Below are 18,673 nucleotides of genomic sequence, written 5' to 3'. Positions count from 1 at the left end.
AAAGGAGGCATTTGATTCTACAGCCAGTGGGCCAGAAGGCAGAAATGAAATAAATACACGTAGGAGATTTAATTAAACATATTCAAGTGACCAGAGGGATCAGGAAGGGCTGTTGTAAGGGCCAGCGGAAGCTGGTTCGTGGTACACGGATAAACGCGCAAGTAGGTGGTCTGTGGGGATCCACCGTGGATACTTGTCCACGCTTCTCCACAGACAGTGTTTCCAAGCCTAGCCTGCCTTGCTCTCACGGACTGTTTCCGGCCGTGCAAAAGTCCACACCCGTGCATTGCGTTTACGTAGTAAACTGGAATGCCCTAGACAAAGAGCAGCTTAGGTGATTCTGCTCTGCGTCGGAACGTGTGCCCACAGGGAGCAGAAAGCGGCAGGCACCACGTCGGAAAAGAGCACTGAGATTCCAGGTGTCGACTGCTCCAGCTCAGATTCTCCTGTTTCCACTTCAAGTTTTTCCAGCAGTCCTGCTCCTTTACTGGCACGGCCCAAGTTGGAGCTGGGGCCTGCTGCTTAAGACCTGCAGGTCTTATAAAATAATAAAGGTCTTATAGGTCTTATGCAAAGGATAGTTTGTAGCTGAAGCTGTGTTTGTCTATCCATTATTATTATTGCCATTATTTTTTTATTGATGCATATTTGACGTGCAAAGTTATATTCGTTTGTGTGGTGACAGATGGTGACTGCACCCATGGTGAGAACTCAGTAACATGTAGAATTATCGAATCCGTATGTTGTACACCTGAAATTATCATCATTATTATTTTCCAAATCAGTTCTAGCACCGAGACTATATTTCTGTGCCTGGTGAGTTTTCCTTGTTTCAGATTGCACCATTTAATTCAGTGACTCTTTGGTGATGTTTCAGAGAAAAAAATAAAAGATGTGGTGTAAGTCAATTTATCAGGATTATTTACATGGGGGGTTATAGTAAAGATAAGAACTAAGATATGTAACGAGAGTTTACTGCAGGTCAGGAAGACGCAGAAGGTTTTATGCATGTTATCTGATGTAATACCAGAGCTCTATCCGGAGGGCATTATTCTTGTTGTTCCCATTTTACAGATGGGGGCTTTTATTCAGACTTCTTGAGATGAACAGTTATAATGGTGTCAAAGCAAACTCCTGCCCAAGAAGAAAACACTTTTTCATCCCACAGAACATATCTCCTCTTTGGGCATTTCTCCTTCCCATCTTTGTCCAGATGGACTCAGTAATCAGTCTATGTACAATCCTGTACTCTGCTTTTTTTGTTCACTGTAGTCATAAGAAGTTGATTTTCTCAGTCATCCCCTTTCTCACATAATGACTGTGTACAACTAATTGCCATAATTTATTTAATAATTTCCCTTTTTGGGAATATTAGATTGTTTTCATTTTTCTCTTACAGATACTACTGCAGTGAAAGACTCAGTATAAGTGGTATATTTTATCCTCTTTGGATTTCCTAGGAAAAAGTCTTTTAGTCAAAGAATAAAAAAGCTTTTGACTCATGTGAACTTTCTGAGTTAGAATTATTTTCACAGGAGTAAATAGCGAGCAACATTTGAAACACTTATTTTGGAATCTTAAGAAAAATTGTATCTCGAACGCTTTGTAGGTCTGAACTGTTTTTTTGGTATTTTTAAAGATACGATTTTGAATGAATATATGATCATCGATTTATAGTAACTGACACAAGGCCTAAAGAAGGAGTTTTTGGCATTACTTAATTTCTAAGATGGATTAATTGGGCTTTGGGGAGGATGGTATGTCAAACAAAAGCATTCGTTCTTCATCAACATGCGTTTCTTGAGAAACTACCAAGTGCCAGGCCCCATGATGGTCACCAAGCCTGTGGTGGTGAAGGTGACAGCCCGCTCATCTCCTAACAGAGCGTTACTAAAAGTCATGTCTAAGGGGTTTTTTGTTTGTTTGTTAGTTTTGTCCTTGAGACTTTGCCCAACACACCCTCAGCCTCTAATATTTCTGAATCCTTTGTGCTTTTGCTTTCATGGACTCTGACATATTTCTTAAATGCAGCTGCAGACTCAAAGGATAAAGCATATTTTACTTTCAGAAACACATATTCATAGATATAATTTCTGAGAATTCCTGAAACCATATTTTTTGCCTCCCATCTCTCTTCTGGTAGGATTTAAGAAACCCTTTTATCTTCCTAGAATGAAAGTATCTTGTTCTGTAGTTTTGGGGATCCCTACATCATCTTATCCCTGTTGTATATAGCTTAGATTGCATCTAAATACATTTATCTTTTCAGCACTTCATGCTAAATAAACCAAGTGCAGGGACTTTGGACCTTCCATTACAGCAATATCCTCATGTGGAAATAAAATGTAAATTTAGGATACCATGATTTATTAATACAGTGCCTTCTACCTGTAATTTTCACAGGTAGAGAACCATTTTGGTCCCTTTAGGGAGCCAAATATATAGAATTCTTATTTAAAATGTAATTCAAGGGGGCGCCTGGGTGGCTCAGTCGTTAAGCCTCTGCCTTCAGCCCAGGGCGTGATCCTGGCGTTCTGGGATCGAGTCCCACATCAGGCTTCTCTGCTGGGAGCCTGCTTCTTCCTCTCCCACTCCCCCTGCTTGTGTTCCCTCTCTCGCTGGCTGTCTCTCTCTCTGTCAAATAAATAAATAAAATCTTTAAAAAAAATGTAATTCAAAATTGCATTTTAACTTTTCACCAAATTCTTCCATCCCAGAAAGACCTCTAATTTGTTGATAAATATAATTTTATTATTGTATATTACTCTTTTTAAAAGTCTGCAGTGTAAATGTTTTTACTTCACTGATGTTGAAACATTTCAATGGGGAAAAATAATCATTTAGTAAATATTACATTGGTTTAATGGCTTACCATGCAGATCAAACTCTTTACTGGTCAACTGAATGTTTCGCTTTAAAAAGTATTGTAATGTCATTTTATAGGAATGTTATTATGTGTGTTACCAATATACAGTTCAATTTCAGTAACTTCATTAATATATGTGTGTGTATATCTACCAATCGATTGATCAATCACTTCTATATGATTTGAGTAGACTGATTTTTTTTTAAGGTAAAATTTGTATTAGGATGTAAAGATGTCTGTCTCTTTGTCTAAAGTTGTGTAAGTTATTCTTAGCTGCGGTGCCCAAATTAGTGTCTCCCATTATTCTCTATAAGTATTATTTAAACTTTTATGTGAGGGTAAGTTCCAGGAATGGGAATTTATAGAGTACTCTTGTTGATGAAAAGGGGATAGATGGAGTCGACTTCGTAACGTCAGAATACTGTTTCCACGGGTAGACTTAAGGCTCCTTAGCCATGAAGCTGGCTCCGCTGGGTAGCAGTCCGTCCATAGACATTACCAAGGTAGCACAGATGTGGAAAAGAAAATGCAAAGACATCCGAAAAAAGGAACTCTGGTAGATTTTTTTTAATTCTCCTTAAATTTCTAATATCCCATATCTTTAACACTGGAATTAAAGTACTCTCTGTTGCAACTTTACACATAGCCTACTGTTTGAACTCAAAACCCTAGGAGCTACATGTCTGAGATCTGAATGTATTCTAGGTCCCAAATCAATCTTGTCACTCCTCAGAAAGCAATGCAAGATAATAAGTAGTATTCACCTGATTGCTTTCCTGCTCCGAGACAGCTGGTGACGCGTGTCTTCCTGATAGCCAGGAGTTTCAGATCTAAGGCAAGGATAAAGGGAAGCCGGGAGCTCGCAGAATCTAAATTTGACAGTCGATGGCTGAGGAGAGGGTCAGAAGGGATAGAATCTGTGACACGTGTGAGAAAGGAACAAAATTTATCTGCTCTGGTTGCAATGATTAGATGTCTCTTTGTCTGGCTTTCTTACAGCGGTTGACTGATTGTACCCGTCAGCTGGCTAATATCATAATTAACAAAGTTGCTACTACATCTGCAAAGTTTAATCGAAAAATTTGCCAGTGATATGATGGCATTGTCACAAAGATCACAAGGGACACGGAGTTGACTTTTGCTCAAGGTGGAATGGCAAAGCCGTATAGGCAAGATGAGAAATCGTGAACTTGTTCAACCAAAGGTATGTTTGTTTGTTCGTTTTTCATAATTCCACACCTGGGCTTTCTTATTAAGATTTTTGTTTGGTGGCTCGTGGGTTCCTTTTTGTTTTGTGACCAAAATGATTCCTAAGAAGATCCACATGCATCTTGAGCGTGTACAGCGTATTCTCTGAAAGCTTTGGGCTTTTTTCCCAAATCTGGAAATTCAGAAACATAATGAAATGGGTTTTGATACAGAGAATAGACTATAAAGCAATGTTTTGCCTGTCGTTGTGTCTAAGCTTCATCAGTTTTCAGAATAACTGTTTGTTAACAAATATCGGGTGAACATTTATATCGTGTAGCATTGGGTTTATGTTGCTCAACAATAAAAGCCCTTGTTCTGCTTTATTCTATTGTGTCCCCTAGTTATGGGAGTGAACAGCAAGCATAGTTATAGAGGACGTAGAGGTGCTATTTCAGTTTCAAGAAATGCTCAAAGCAGGGGGAAGGCAGCCTGGGGTCTTGACTTTTGTCAAAGTAATTGGGGCTTTTTACAACATTTAGAAAGACGAGCATGTCTTAAAATTATGTGCTATTCCTCAATGCGTCTGACCATTGACTGTCATACCTGTATTTTCTTTTTACTGTGCTCTGCTTTGCTTGATTGAATATTGAGGCTCTGGGGAGTTCTCCAAATTATAGCCATCACATATTGCTAATTAATGGACTTGAATATTGGTGAGGAGGAGTCTGTGCCCGTGTGTGTATGCCCGTGTGCTTCCTCGGAGTACAAAGAGAGAGGAAGGTTTCTCAAAAATTATGCAGAAGGTGAAGTTTGGGCTGTTTATGCTGTGTCACACCACCGCTAGAATACCAAAGCAATCTATTTGCAGTGTAATTGGGACTTCACTGAGGTTCTCTACTTCCGTCTGTGGTCCTCCAGACCACTATATCATGGCAAAAATAAAACAAAAATTTGCGTGTGTGTGTGTGTGTGTGTTTGTTTACCAGTGCATTTGTTGTGTGCGTTAATAGCAGTTTTTAAACATAATGAAATAACATTTTGTAAACAAATGAATGCATAGCAATGTATATTTTTAATAAGTCCATTTAAGCTTTCTCATGGCTTTATTCCTAGTCATGGGAGACTAGATACTCTGAATATATTCATTTTAAAATATGACAATCAAATTTCATAGTCTCAAAATTTAAAAAATGGGCCACTTACGGAATTATGAATTTTAAAGCCTTTAAGTGTCCAAATAATAGAAAAAAGTGTCTGTTGAAATTTTGGTTAAAATTTGACTCAACACATTTCCAGTCTTCACAAAAATTTAATTACGTTGATAAGAAAAGCTGAAAGTGAAGGTTTAAGATATTATTTTATTATATTCTGGACGTCATTTTCGGAAGAGAGTGTTATTCTCATGAGAGAGACTCTTTTTTCTTTGACTTTGCATCTCTCCCCTCCTAGTATCTGGCATGTAATAGGCACTTGATATATATTTATCGAGTGAACAAATTAATGAATTTAAGTCTTTCTGCTGCTATTCAAATATGGTTAACATTTGCTTCCTCCAAATCAATAACTTTTGAACGCAGTAAACATTATGGATAGAAACAAGGAGATGAATGGCATAATCACAGACAATAGGGGGGGATTAAGTTCCTAAAATGATATAATGTTGTTTTAACCTAAACCTCCATAACATTTTGTGTCATTGAGATTTCCTATTGTAAGAACTCAGCTGGAGTAGCGAAGGTCTATGAGGATTAGAAAAAGCCAGGAAAGTGGTTCACAGCTGATGCACCCGTTCTTTTAAACAGGATTATCTCCTGAGATGTGTAGAAATGAACTCTTGTCAGAGTTTCAAAGGAATTAATATTTTTGGTAAAATGTGCTAATGTAAAGAGTTAGAAGATTAGTGATGCATAATGAAAGCAGTGCGTTCTTTCGCATGGAAATAGGAATATAATAAATGTCCTGCAGGTGATTGGGGCTGTAGCAATTTTATTGAAGATTAAAGTTTGATTGACCTTTGTTAGGGTGATTAACCCTTCTGAAATTAAAAGCCAGAGCTGAATTATTCTGGCCAATTTAAATGCAAACATTGAGTAGGTCGTATGTCATTCAAATAATAATAATGAAAAACCCTCCTATTTTAATTTTCATTTTTACATGTCTGAATGGGATGCTGCTTTGGAAGGATCATAGCTCTGGTGAGAGCATCCCAGTGGCAGGGAATATGGAATAATGTATAGATAATTGGGAGCACGTGGGAAGAGTCCCAGGCATCACTCCCCCCCCCCACCCCGTCCAAACATCAAAACCACCACCTCAAAAAAAGCGGGGAGCCTGAAGGCAATCTCCACACACTGAAAAATGCGTGCTCTCAATAGAAAAACCAATCTAGAAATGTCCTGAAGAGGTTAGGAATAAATAACAGTGACATCTTTATTCTAATCCACTGCCAGCCACCCAAACTGCATATTATATCCGTGTTAAATCTGTGTGGTGTCTCCTGAAAATGGGGGCTTTGTGGTACGGTTGCTTATGAAGATGTTTGTAAAAGTTGATTATTTCCAATGTCTAGAATTTCGTCGCCCATGATCTCTGAGAGTCTATAAATATATTCAGTATCTTATATTAAGTCCAAAAATGTTATAGGAGGTGCAAAGTCTCGTTGCTTACGAAGTCACTTAATGGTTGGGTTTTATTTTTCTTTGTTAAATTTTTCAGACGCCTTTGTGAAAAGTTACATATTTACGTCACTTCAAAAAACTGTTTCCGTTTTTCAAATCACGTTAAATTTTTTTATTCCGAAGTCAGTGAGTTGTTTAAGTTTTAAGTCCCACCACATAGTGAACACATCTTCCTTTTATGTGTCTGGAGACCATTAAAATGATAATACAGGGTTTCTTCATTCTATACGTAATTTACTTCTCTCTCTTTTCATCAAAGCATTCACTCTGAACATGTCAAGAGACGAAAGTCCCAAGTATTACAGTGTAAAAATTAAGAAGCCTGAGGTGCTGTAGTTTATTTTTGTGCAAGCTTTTCACGTACCCTTTTTAAACATTTTTTCCTGAAAGATAGGCTTCTCCTCCAGGCCTATGAAGAAAGTCAAAGATGAAAATTCTGTGATAGAGTGAGAGAGAATGCAGCTGGCAAAGTGACTCTGACATCCTCCAAAGAGCTGGATGATACCTTGCAGCATAGATTAGTAATCTGTGCAGCTAAAATCTGTTTGCTATAAAGATAATTTCCTAATTCTTAATCATGGGGTTAGTACTCAACCATAAACTGTAAACACATATGTTGTTCTGTACCTTGCCTGATAAAGTGTAGATTATCAGCTTTAGCTTGGCTCCATTAAATTGTCCAAATTTTTAAAAATCCAGTTGTTCCGTAATAATACTGGTTTTCTTATTAGAGACACTTTTGACTAAAAAACAAACAAACGCAACTCTAAACTAAATCTCTAAAGTAAGCACTACTCATTCTTCAGCTATAATTCAATAATCCCCTCTAATTTGATTATTCTCATTTTACCTCTTACCAGAACTGGATGACAATAATCAGGGGCATTAAAATTTATTGTAAACACATCCTCTAAGCATAAAAAACGAATATGCCAATCTACTGATAATATCTTCTGTGTGTTGCCATCAGTTACCAGCCATCTTTCCCATAAAAGAAAATCATGGCTTGAGAAGGCGAGATTCATATTGTCTTAGCGTAGAGAAAAGGCATGCTGAAAGAGCAGAGGCAAATAAGATTATATTTTGTTAAATCCCAAATCCAATCATTTGTTTTGCTTCAGTGTATTTAGAAGACATTTTTATTTCTTTGTTGCCTTTGTTTCTGGCAATCTGTTCCCCTCTAATCCACCCAGTCCCAGACCTGACATTTTCTCTTATGGCTGTGGAAGAACATTCTTTACCATTAACAAGCAAAATTAATCCACTTGATATTTTCTTGGGCCGCATATTTTTGTTGGAGTCCTTGTGTTTAAAAACCAGACTGTTCAGAGAGTGACCAGCGGTGTCATTTTATTCATTGCATATTGTATGGTTTGTGAGTCAACAATTTAATGCCACAGAAATTTAAAGTAGACCTATTATGAGCAGTTTGATGGTGCCAGACCAAAGAGAGACAACAAGTGGCAAATGCAAGGATTTTCAAGGTTTTTAAAATGCCTAATGGTTAAGAAGTTGTCTGAATTTTTCAAGATGTTGTTCTTAGTGGACAGTACTTCTAGAATAAAATTATTTGGTTGATGTTGGCCAAATGAATTTTTTTTTTTTTTTGTAATTTGTTTGACAAAAAAATAAAGATACTCTGGACACCATAAGTGCTCCGATGCTGACTTTCCAGCTAATTGTGAAAGTTCCGTAGCATTAGTTTTCAGGTGAATTGGAAGGTGATATAACGTGGGGTAGTGACGTGTGGCCTGCTGATGCATTCCACATTACTTGTTAGCAGCCCCTCTGCATATTACTTTGGAATATGGAGAACTGCTTGATAAAATAAGTATGACTAAAATGTAGTATTTCTGGAGCCATCACTGACTAATCTACATTGGTGTCAACAAGAATTATTTGGGCCCCTCGTATGTACCAGCTATTCCCTACAACACAGGCAGGTGGGTCCATGAGCCATGTTTTCTGGACCAGAAACTGAGACTGAGGGTGGAGAGTGATTTGCCTGGGTTGGGAGCTGGTGCCATATTTCAAGGCCTTCTTCACCAGAGCCAGTGATGCCATATCCATAGCATCCCAGTTGGCTAAAACTTGGTGACTGTGGGCATGGGGGTTTTAGGTGAATGTAAACTCTCTCCTCAGAGAAAGGAATTCACTCAATTGCTGGGACTACAAGGAAAGAATTAACTCTCCCCTGATTCACTCCTAAGGAAGAGACGAGGTGCTTTAGGGCGACAGAGATTATTCACTGGCACATCCATGCAATGATTGTCACTTAGTTGGCTCACTTCATGAGACTAAAAATTGTCCTCCCAAATATTAATCATTTAGTTCATGGAAAGTCAGCCATTAGGCTCTTTTTAAAAATTGTCTTTAAAATGTTTGTACTTAACATATCTTTCATTTGAAATTCGTAAATAATTCTGTGTAGCAGAGTCAAAGTCAGAGGTATCCTCAGCTCGCCTCATGCACTTTCATTGGTTGAGCAGTTTAACAACCCTTGATAAATGTGCCTCCATGTTTTATGATCCCTGCTCCTGAAACTGCATATGAGCACAGAGTCTGTTAGATTTCTGTTCCATTGGGAATTGTCCAGTTGCTTATGCCAAATGAGTTTAAGGGAATATGTGGGCAAAATCTTGTTGATAAATATATATAAAAATAGATATAAGTCGTATGGGGTTACTGTAATATGAGAGAGAGACATCATGCTACTGCGGCAAAAACAATTTTGGTCCTCGTTTCCTGGTTTATTGTGAGAACAAAAAAATTAGCATGGGTTAGACAAAAAGTAAACCTTTGCAAAATTAGCATGGGAGTTTCCAAAAGTTTGGAATTGACAGATCAATTTTCAGTTGGAGACTTGGTCTGCTTTTTAAAAGTTCATTCTTGTGGTCTGTGAACCCTCAGAGCTTGGCTCAGAGGAGTGATAGGTCTCTGTATCTGCCCACAAGGGCCTAGGGGAGTGTCTAAGATATGGGAGGTACCAAGGAAGTGCTTGTTAAACTAGATTGTGATTATTACCATCAAAATAAAGTTAAGGACACTGAACTCGGTATTTCATTATAAAGTCCTGGGGTTTGCACTAAGAAATAAATCTAAGCTTCAAAGTCGGAAAAGAGAAAGGAGAAATTGAGATAGATGATAGACAGATGACAGATTCCCGTATCTACTATAGAATTCTGTTGAAAATGACCCAATTTTTTCCTTTACTTTGGCTTTAAGTCTAGGCCTGCCAATTTCCTCCCACCCTGAATCGTTAGTTACTGGCTGCTTATAATTTACCAACAGCTAACCTAGTTTTTCTGAACTGACTAGAATATCTAAACAAAATTATCGGATGGGTTTATGTTTATAGGAAAATAAAAATAAGTCACAATATTCATTTTGAAAATGAATGAAAAGGCAACTAGAGGACATTGTGTAGAATTGGGGAGGGGGTGTAGGAGAATTTGCTGGATAATTAGAAATTACTTTTGTGATTCTAACTGCAAATGGAAGTCCTTTGCCGCAGAGAACAGTAAAGTGTGTAAGAAAACAAGACATACTGAGACGATCTTCCCTAAGAGATGCTAAGCGAGATGGAAGAGCCAGTTTGACCAACATCTCTTCTAAGTATATAAATACTTGAGAATTCATTAACCATTTGAGTCCTGCTTGATGATGATTAAACCCTTAGGCAGATGTGAATCAACCTCACTATGTGGAAACATTGAGAGAAACATTTATGAAAAATATGATCCAATTTCTGAAAATACAGGCCAATTAAAATTTGAGATTTAATTTAGGAATTTTGACTCTGTCTGCATGATGTATATATTAATGATGATTTCTCTCCCTTCATTCTTCATCTTCATAAGCAAAGGGAGATTTTTCACTTATTGACATATTACTGAAGAATCTAGCTTTTCTCCAAAATTACACATTTTTTTGCATAAATGTGCCTAATTACCTGAATTCAGTTTTGATTAGCAGTGTTAATTGATGCAGCTGTGGATGGTATCTGTTTACCTAAATTACCATGTGCAAACAGCAATATGTCTGGAAGTGAATATGCTAAACTGAAAATACTAATTAGCTAAGACAGATTGTTATTCAAGTCACATCGTGGAGCTTTCTAATGAAAGCCTGGATGTGTCAGGGTTTTATGATATTCAGACAGAAATGTCTATATTACATATGATTTCTAAATTTAATTCATAAGAACAGATGGGATGTCAGCCAGGGTTCTTCTGCCTTATTCCTGTATTAATGTGAATATTTTACTCAACCGGCGATATATTCGTATGTTTTTTTGTAAGAAACTCATCGTGTGCTTTGACAGTGTGCCAGCCCTGCACATCCAGACCCATCTATTTCTTGACCAATATATTGCCAGATTATATCCACCCACTGTCCCAAAGATGAAGATAAATAAACCACCTTGCAAATTTAATCACATCAACTGGTTAATTTAATGAAATCCAGTAGTAGAAAGGTTAGTTAAACAGACAGCTTCAGTGAGTAGTATTTGAGGGGTGCTTTCTCTTTGCATCCCAAAAACTAATAATAATAATAATAATAATAATAATAATAATATTTTGATCGTAGGCTGCTTAGGAATCAATGAGCAATTTGCAGTGCTGGAAGGTAAGTTCTCAGCGCCTTCATGTTGTCTCTCATCTTCAATCACTTAAAAAATGGGTAATAAAGTCGTGCTGATTTTGAAGTGCCCAGGTTTAAAGTATTACAGCTTTTACTGTGTCTTTGATTCCCATTACCTGTGTCCTAAAGCGTGACCTGCTTTGCTTAAAGTTTCTCTCCAAAGAAAGCATTAAGCTTTTACCCGTCTGCTGTGGCAGTCGGCGCTCATTAATGGCAAGGTAACTTAGAGGTACCCAAAGATTATAGTACAAATCCTCCACATCGTATCGCGAAGAATAATAGACCCATCCTCCCTCCCCCAAGAGGCTGAATAACTGTGCTTAATACATAATAAGTCTCTTCTTCCCAAAGGCTGTGAAAATAAGGCCTCTTTACTCAAACTTAAGAGTTTAAGATCCCTTATTATGTATTTTAAGATGCCATGAGCAAAATGGGGATAATTTTCATGATGCAAATTTGAACATAATTATAGTTTGGCATATTTAATTTAGGTTTAAGTGAGAATTATAATTACCAAAAATTGAATTATTTCAATTATGCTAATTTCTATTCCCAAAGTTTTGTGTCATTTGGGTTCTCTAAGATAGGTTTAGATCCAGCAAAATTACATTGGAATCTGATACTAAAAATAAGGAATTTGTGGAAATTACTCTGCTCTCGTTGTATTTTGGCTATAAAAAATTTTAAAGTACAGTGAACTGGCCCCGGAAAGCATGAAGTCCTCAAAATAGCCTAAATCAAAGTCGAAAAAAGAACATAAATCCTGCTTGGACCGTTGTCTTCCATTTTCTGTATCAATACCAACTGTAGCATAGGATTGCCATTTGCTATCTAGTCAGTGAAGCCCATACCAGTATTTTTAAAATAAAATTTATGTGTATTATAATTATGGTTATTTAATAGCAAGCTTGGAAAAGTCACCTTCAGAACTGTCTTGTTTTCAATTATCATTTTAGCATTTGTCTTTTCAAAAATGCCTAGTGCAAAATTCCTTTATTCTGGAAATATCTTTATTTTTGAAAACTTGGGAGTATTTTGTTTCCCGGTGGCTAAAGGTAGTCTGCCACATGTTCTGTGGGTGGTCTCAGGGAGTTCATTGTTAAAGAACAAAATGTGTGTGTGTGTGTGTGTGTGTGTACATTCATAAAATCACCTAAATGAAGAGTTGAGTGTAGACACTAGAGTCTGCCAAACAGTTTGATTGTTGGGTATGTTTACTCTAATGCTGCTACGTTCAGTAAAGCGACTGCTGAATGAACCTAAGTCCACTTTCAGAGCAAAGAGAAAAGAAGAAAAATTCTCCCTGCAAAGTTCAACCATCTCTTCTATTCTCAGTGATGTCTGGGGCACTCTTTGCTCATCATGAGAGTCCCTAGATATTTTAGTAAAAGTTTGTGATTGTTTGTGTTTCTTTGTGTAGATGTGACCTTGTTTTGTGTCAAAATCTTTTCTGTAATCTTTATTGACACATGTTAGTATTTCTACACAGTAACCTTAAAATGGGAAACCAGGTCAGTGATGTGAAATATAAAATGGAGTTATGGAGTTTTATCAGACATTGCAATGAATTGTCTTTAGGCAAATCACTTAACCTCAGTGTGCAAATTAGTTAATTTTAAGAATAAATATAGCTATCTTTCTGACTTATTAAGGATTTATCACTTGTGCCCAAGGTTCAATAGATCTGTAAATGAAGTGTATGAATCTTTTCTTTGAACTCTAATTGGCATGTGGGGGAAGCAGGTCAGACTGAGTTAAAGGCTGAGAGACTTAATCCTTTGAAGAAATTTTGATTTAGTTTTATTACTTCTAAGTATTGCTAATGTATTCTAAGATTAATTTGACTCTTTGACTGCTTCATGTATGCTGGTTTCTTTTCAAAAGGGTAGACTGTAGACTCCCTGAGGGATCTCTTTCACTTCTTTGTTAAACCTTGCCCTGTACCTTACCTAGCTCTAGCACGTGGGAAGTGGTAGCACACAGTAGGAGCACTCAAGGAGATGCATCGAGTGAGCTGTGGGTACAGTGAGTCGAAATCATGGCCATTAACCCCATTCATAACTCAGTAACCTAAATTGTAGGATACTGTGTATTACCTGACCCAGCTGTTTAAACCCTCTGAAGATATGTTAAAAAAAATTTTTTTTTCACTTAGCATTGTCTTCTCCAGTGCCGTCCATGTTGCACTGGGTGTTATACGCAACTAATGAATCATCGAACTTTACATCAGAAACCAGGGATGTACTGTATGGTGACTAACATAATATAATAAAAAAACATTAAAAAAATTTAAAAAAATAAAATCTTTTGTGCATCAAAAAAAAAAACAAAAAAAATTTTTTTTAATCTCTTGATTATTTTGAGAAAGTTGTGTACTTTTGATCAGTTTATGTTTGGTCAGAGGAACCCTAACATTTTACAAAGGACAGAATTCATTTGAATTTGCTCTCAGAGAAGCATGACATATGCTACACTTGAATTAATGCAGATTTCAGATGAATAGGGTTTGACTTCATAAGCAAAGCTTTGTAAATAGGCAGACCCGAATGCAGATTTTGCCTCTGTCATTTGCCAGCAGTGTGACCTTGGGGGACATTTCTTAATGCTTTTGGGCCTTAGTTTACCCATATGCAACAGAGAGATAATAATACCTAACATAGTGTTACAATGAATAAACCACACAATATATATAAATAAACACCTTAACCCAATACCTGTCATCAAGGTGACAATAAATGGTAGACATAATTATTTTATAAAACACAATAGCTCTGCATCAAAACCAACAGAGATAATTAGAAAAATTTTCTTAATGTGGCATTCATTAACTCTTAAAGTCTTGTGCAGTAAAGTGATTCAAATTTCCCACCAGTACATAATACAAGCCCATTTTGTCCCAGGTGTGTATATATATGCGTGTGCGTTTATACACCATACACATATCATTTGCCTAAGAATGAAATTAAACACCTGACTTCTCAAGGCATGTTATACACGAACATCCCTTCCTTCTTTTCTAATAACGTCTTGCAGCTATGTAACATTTCAAGGCTCAAAAACAATTCTGTACACACGATCATATGTAATCTTCACAGTAATGAGAATAGGGCAAGTGACATTACAGTCTTCTTTATAAATGAGATATGCAGAGATGTTAAGGGACTTACCCAGTATCGCTTGCTATAGTGAGGGACAGGAAAGATATGAAGGTAGGAGAATACACTCAGAGAATTTTTTCTGGACTGTTTGGGAAAAAGAAGCTAGTAATGCTGTTTCTCCATGCAACATTAACAGAGTAACGTCCTATGTAAATATTACTACATTTAAGTATAGGGCCCAGGGATGCGTATATTGTGAAATCCAGGTCATTATCCAGGTTTTGACAGGTAGAGTGGAATTTGTTTCCCTTCGATAAACATGTGTTAAGATATTCTGACTCATTGCCTTGTTCACAATAGCTAATGATTACCATTTCTACCGTTACTACTAAGACTTTTGTAGAAATGAGGTACGCTGTATTTTGAAAAGCTGGGACCAGGAATTTAGGTCTCCCTCAGGCCTGGCCAAAAGCCCAGAGGTGGAAACACAGGTGCATGTCTAGGGATTTCTTAAGAAATTAGCACCTGGAGCCAGATTTTAGAAAAATCTATTCTTCCTTCATATAAGGAGCTAGTAACAGGAAACGGAAAATGACCCAAGGATATCATTTCATTCATGTGTTATTTGTTATGTTGGGTTAAACACTGATTCCACAAATATTTTACAAATACCTTGTGTTTGTGAGGTATCCCAAAAGGTACTATCGGAATATAGAAAGTAAAAGACACGGTGCCTTCAAGGACTTCGAATAACTATCCTGTCATTATATACCTACTATTGCAATAGGATAAGGTTTAAGTGGCAGATTCTTCCTCCTTTAATTCTAAGGATATTAAGCAATGCATGAATTCATTCATGTAGTCATTCAACAAGCATTTCTTCCTCTCTGCATCGGTGGTGGGATACAGATGTGGTCTCGGAAATCAGATGGCCTGGGGGTAGAGCACTGGTACTCCACCAATTAGAGGTGGGGCAAATTATTTGAATCCTCAGTTTGCTTGTCTTTAAAATTAAGTTGATCATAATAAGATGGGTATGGCGGTTAACAGTATTTGTAAGGCACTTCCCACTGTGTGGGGCACACACGGGTGCTGTCATTTCACAAAAGGGCGCACTTCTCCACCCAGGAGATGTAAAAGTCATTGGAGCGGACAGACACACACACCAAGAGCAACTGGAGAATTCTACGTGGCATTTAAGGAAGTACAGTCTAACATGGGCCAGACACCGCAGTGCCAACAGAATGTAGAAATAGGAAAGGTCTTTTAGAGAAAGGGGAAATGGTAGCAAAAGCTGTTTTCTGACAGTGTGGTGTCTAGATTCCAGCCGTGCCTTTGTTCACTATGTGCGGCCTGACGAGCATCTCCCTGGAGACCACTGTTAATTTAGGAACCTTCAACATCTGTGCAGTTGAAATAGGACCAGAGCCCAAACCTAAAAACACACAACATGATTTGCTATTCCGTGTTGTTGAAGAGGACAACATCCAGCCCTGTGCTTTGAGTCATGAGCCACGTAGGCCTAACGGACGCTGGGTTGTTGCCTTTTCAGACAGGAGGCATGGTAGAGTGTTGGTGTATTTGGACTTTTTCAGGGTTCTTATGTCCAGAAATTCCAAATTAGATTTTTGTCATTAGCTCGTCAGGCTTGTCTTAAGCCCACTTAATGAGGTCTGCCGGTGGAATGTCTTTTATATTCGGTGGCCTTTGTGCTGAGTCTCAGCTACTCTCAACTGTGGCAGAGAAGTTAATGAAGATACCACAGTGCTCGCTTGTCTGCTGCTTTTGAAAACACACCTCGTATGTGTTTGGGTATTTAAATTCTGTTTTCTAGCTTTTAGGGTTTATATCCTCGTGGTGCATTCAAGTGCTATGGAAATAAGACCAGATGGATGTGACAACCAGCCATTCGGGAAATTACATACACATTACATTTCAGAAAACCAGCGTACATATGTCTATCTGGATGCGTTCATATGCTGGATTATTTTTGTTGCAGCCAAATGGTTGAGATTTCAGTGAAGCAGTTACCTAGAATGTCAGCCTGAGAATTCCTCTCCGAGGAAGAGCAAGGCCTGCAGTGAGCTGTTGTGTCAAACATGGTGAACATGGAGACAGAGTAAAGGTCACCCTGCGTTTCTCTACCTTCCTTTAGTTTTCTCCTTAGTACTCATCAGTATGGATATTATATTCTTAATTTCTTGGTTGTCTACCCCCCCCCCAATGGAAACTCCATAAGGAGAGGGAATTTTTCTGCCTTGTTTAATACCGTAGTACTTGGCACATAGTAAGCACTCTATATATGATAATGAATAAATTGGCTATCGCTGAGATAATGAAATGGTATTTAATCTCCCCTTGTGCTAAAAGCCAGCATGACATGGAGGTTATCTTTTGTCTCTAAAATGAAGAACAGATCATTGTGATAAATGGTGCTGAAGGTCACCGTCTGTCTGTCACTCACACAGTGTCTGCTTGGCTCTGGGTACTGGTCTGAGCACTCACAAAGATCTTTGGTGTGGAGGCTATTACTCTCCCTATTTTCTGGAAGGAGAATCTGAAGCACAAAGACTCTGACGAGACAGAGCCAAGATTCAAACCCACCAGGCTGATCTCCTGTGTCATCCAAGGCTACTTTCAGGGTTTGAAAATAAGTCTTCTCAGGAATCTGTCCATCCTTTCAATTAGCAAAAAATCATCCCACAGCCACAGTCTATTAGTTCTGTGCTATTCGTAAGTGTGCTGTTCAGTGCAGCCCTGTGCTGCAAGAAGTATTCCCGTTTTACTCTAAGAAGTAGAAATCTGGAAAGGCCGTCACTTCTCTTATTTTGTATTATCCTCTCCATTGAGCTGCCCACCTACTTGCTCTTCTGCGGAAAGGGAAAAATGATGATAAATGCTGCAAATAAATACTCTGGGTTTCTGTGCTTGTTAAAATATTGTGTTAACAAGCTCCAGAGCATATCGTCAAGCTGAACGGAAAAATTGGTGTTGTGGGTTCCACCTTGGCTTACTCATGCTTACTCACGTTTCATTCCTACTGATGCAAATGGTGACAGAATATTCAAATTTAGATCTGAAATGGAAATATATTATAGAACTTTCAGCAACAAATGTACCTGCGTAATTGGGGTTGGTTAAATTAATATTGAAGATTAGTTTCTGTACCTCACTCAGCACAGGCTTCCCGGGGTGGTGCAGGCTTTGTCCCAGGTGAGCACCAGAAGAAAAGGAGAAGCCAAAATAGAATTGTAAATCCCCTACAAATTGGTGAAAATCACCTCCAGTCCCACAGGTAATTGGGGAGTGGACAGTGTATAGAATGCAATGACTAATAAATCTTCAGGAGAATGGCACAGTTTGCAGGGATAATTTGTGTAGTGGGGGAGCAGTGTTCTATAGCGAGAGGGACTATATCCTCACAAAAATTGGAAATTTTGTTCATGACCTATACCTTTCCCTGAAACCTTTCCCGTTATCCATCCATACAGTCATATTTTTTACCACTTCATTTTTCTAATAGCTCTTCCAGTCAGTCCAGATGCCAAATCAGTCTTCCTATCTCCCTTCTCTTGAATTTATCAGTTCTGTGAAATCCCATTCAAAAATGAAATAGCCTTATTTGGGGCTTACATAACTCTATTGATTCTTTTTATGTAATATGCATTTCTATGTTATACATTCTTGGTATTACCTAATGGTAGAAGATCAGTTCCTGCCCCTACTAACTGAATGAGATAATTCACACAAAATGTTTAGCAATAATAAGCATATGATAACAAACCCCAGTGAATGGCATCTATTATTAGGCATCTATTACCTGTAAACATATTCATATACATTGGAAGAAACTTGGAGAAATTCATTTTATACAAGAACTTTTGGGTGAGCTAATGATTTTTCCCATTCTGGGTCAGATAGACAAAATCGTATGTTTCTATTAAATTACACTCTTGAACTTTATCATCATAGTCTCTCTAGTATGCTTCCTCATATCTTCCTTTTCATATATTATGAAATCATGTCCTCATGTAACAGTTATCATCATCATCGCCATAACCACAATAACCATATCTCAAAAAAACACAATATTTACAGAGTACTTTCCAGTTTATAAGGCACCTCCTCTTATGTTCTCTTTTTCCCACAACCTCTGTGGTTGACATTGCAAGTTCTGAGGAAACAAATCATGTTGT

General features: G+C 37.7%; 1 long non-coding RNA gene across 8 annotated transcripts in view; it reads left to right on the top strand.

Moving 5' to 3' along the window:
• Positions 1-18,673, top strand: part of LOC148108645 (uncharacterized) — a 95,665-nt gene that overhangs the window by 61,939 nt on the left and 15,053 nt on the right. For all 8 annotated transcript variants that reach the window (XR_015727123.1, XR_015727125.1, XR_015727127.1 and 5 more), the window contains one exon: positions 3,866-4,070. This is a non-coding gene — a long non-coding RNA (uncharacterized LOC148108645). The remainder of the gene's footprint in view (positions 1-3,865; positions 4,071-18,673) is intronic.

The sequence above is a fragment of the Ursus americanus genome, chromosome 17, assembly GCF_024610735.1.
Source record: "Ursus americanus isolate L20-20 chromosome 17, mUrsAme1.1.p, whole genome shotgun sequence".
Lineage (NCBI taxonomy): Eukaryota > Metazoa > Chordata > Mammalia > Carnivora > Ursidae > Ursus > Ursus americanus.
This window is presented reverse-complemented; position numbering and strand designations above follow the sequence as displayed.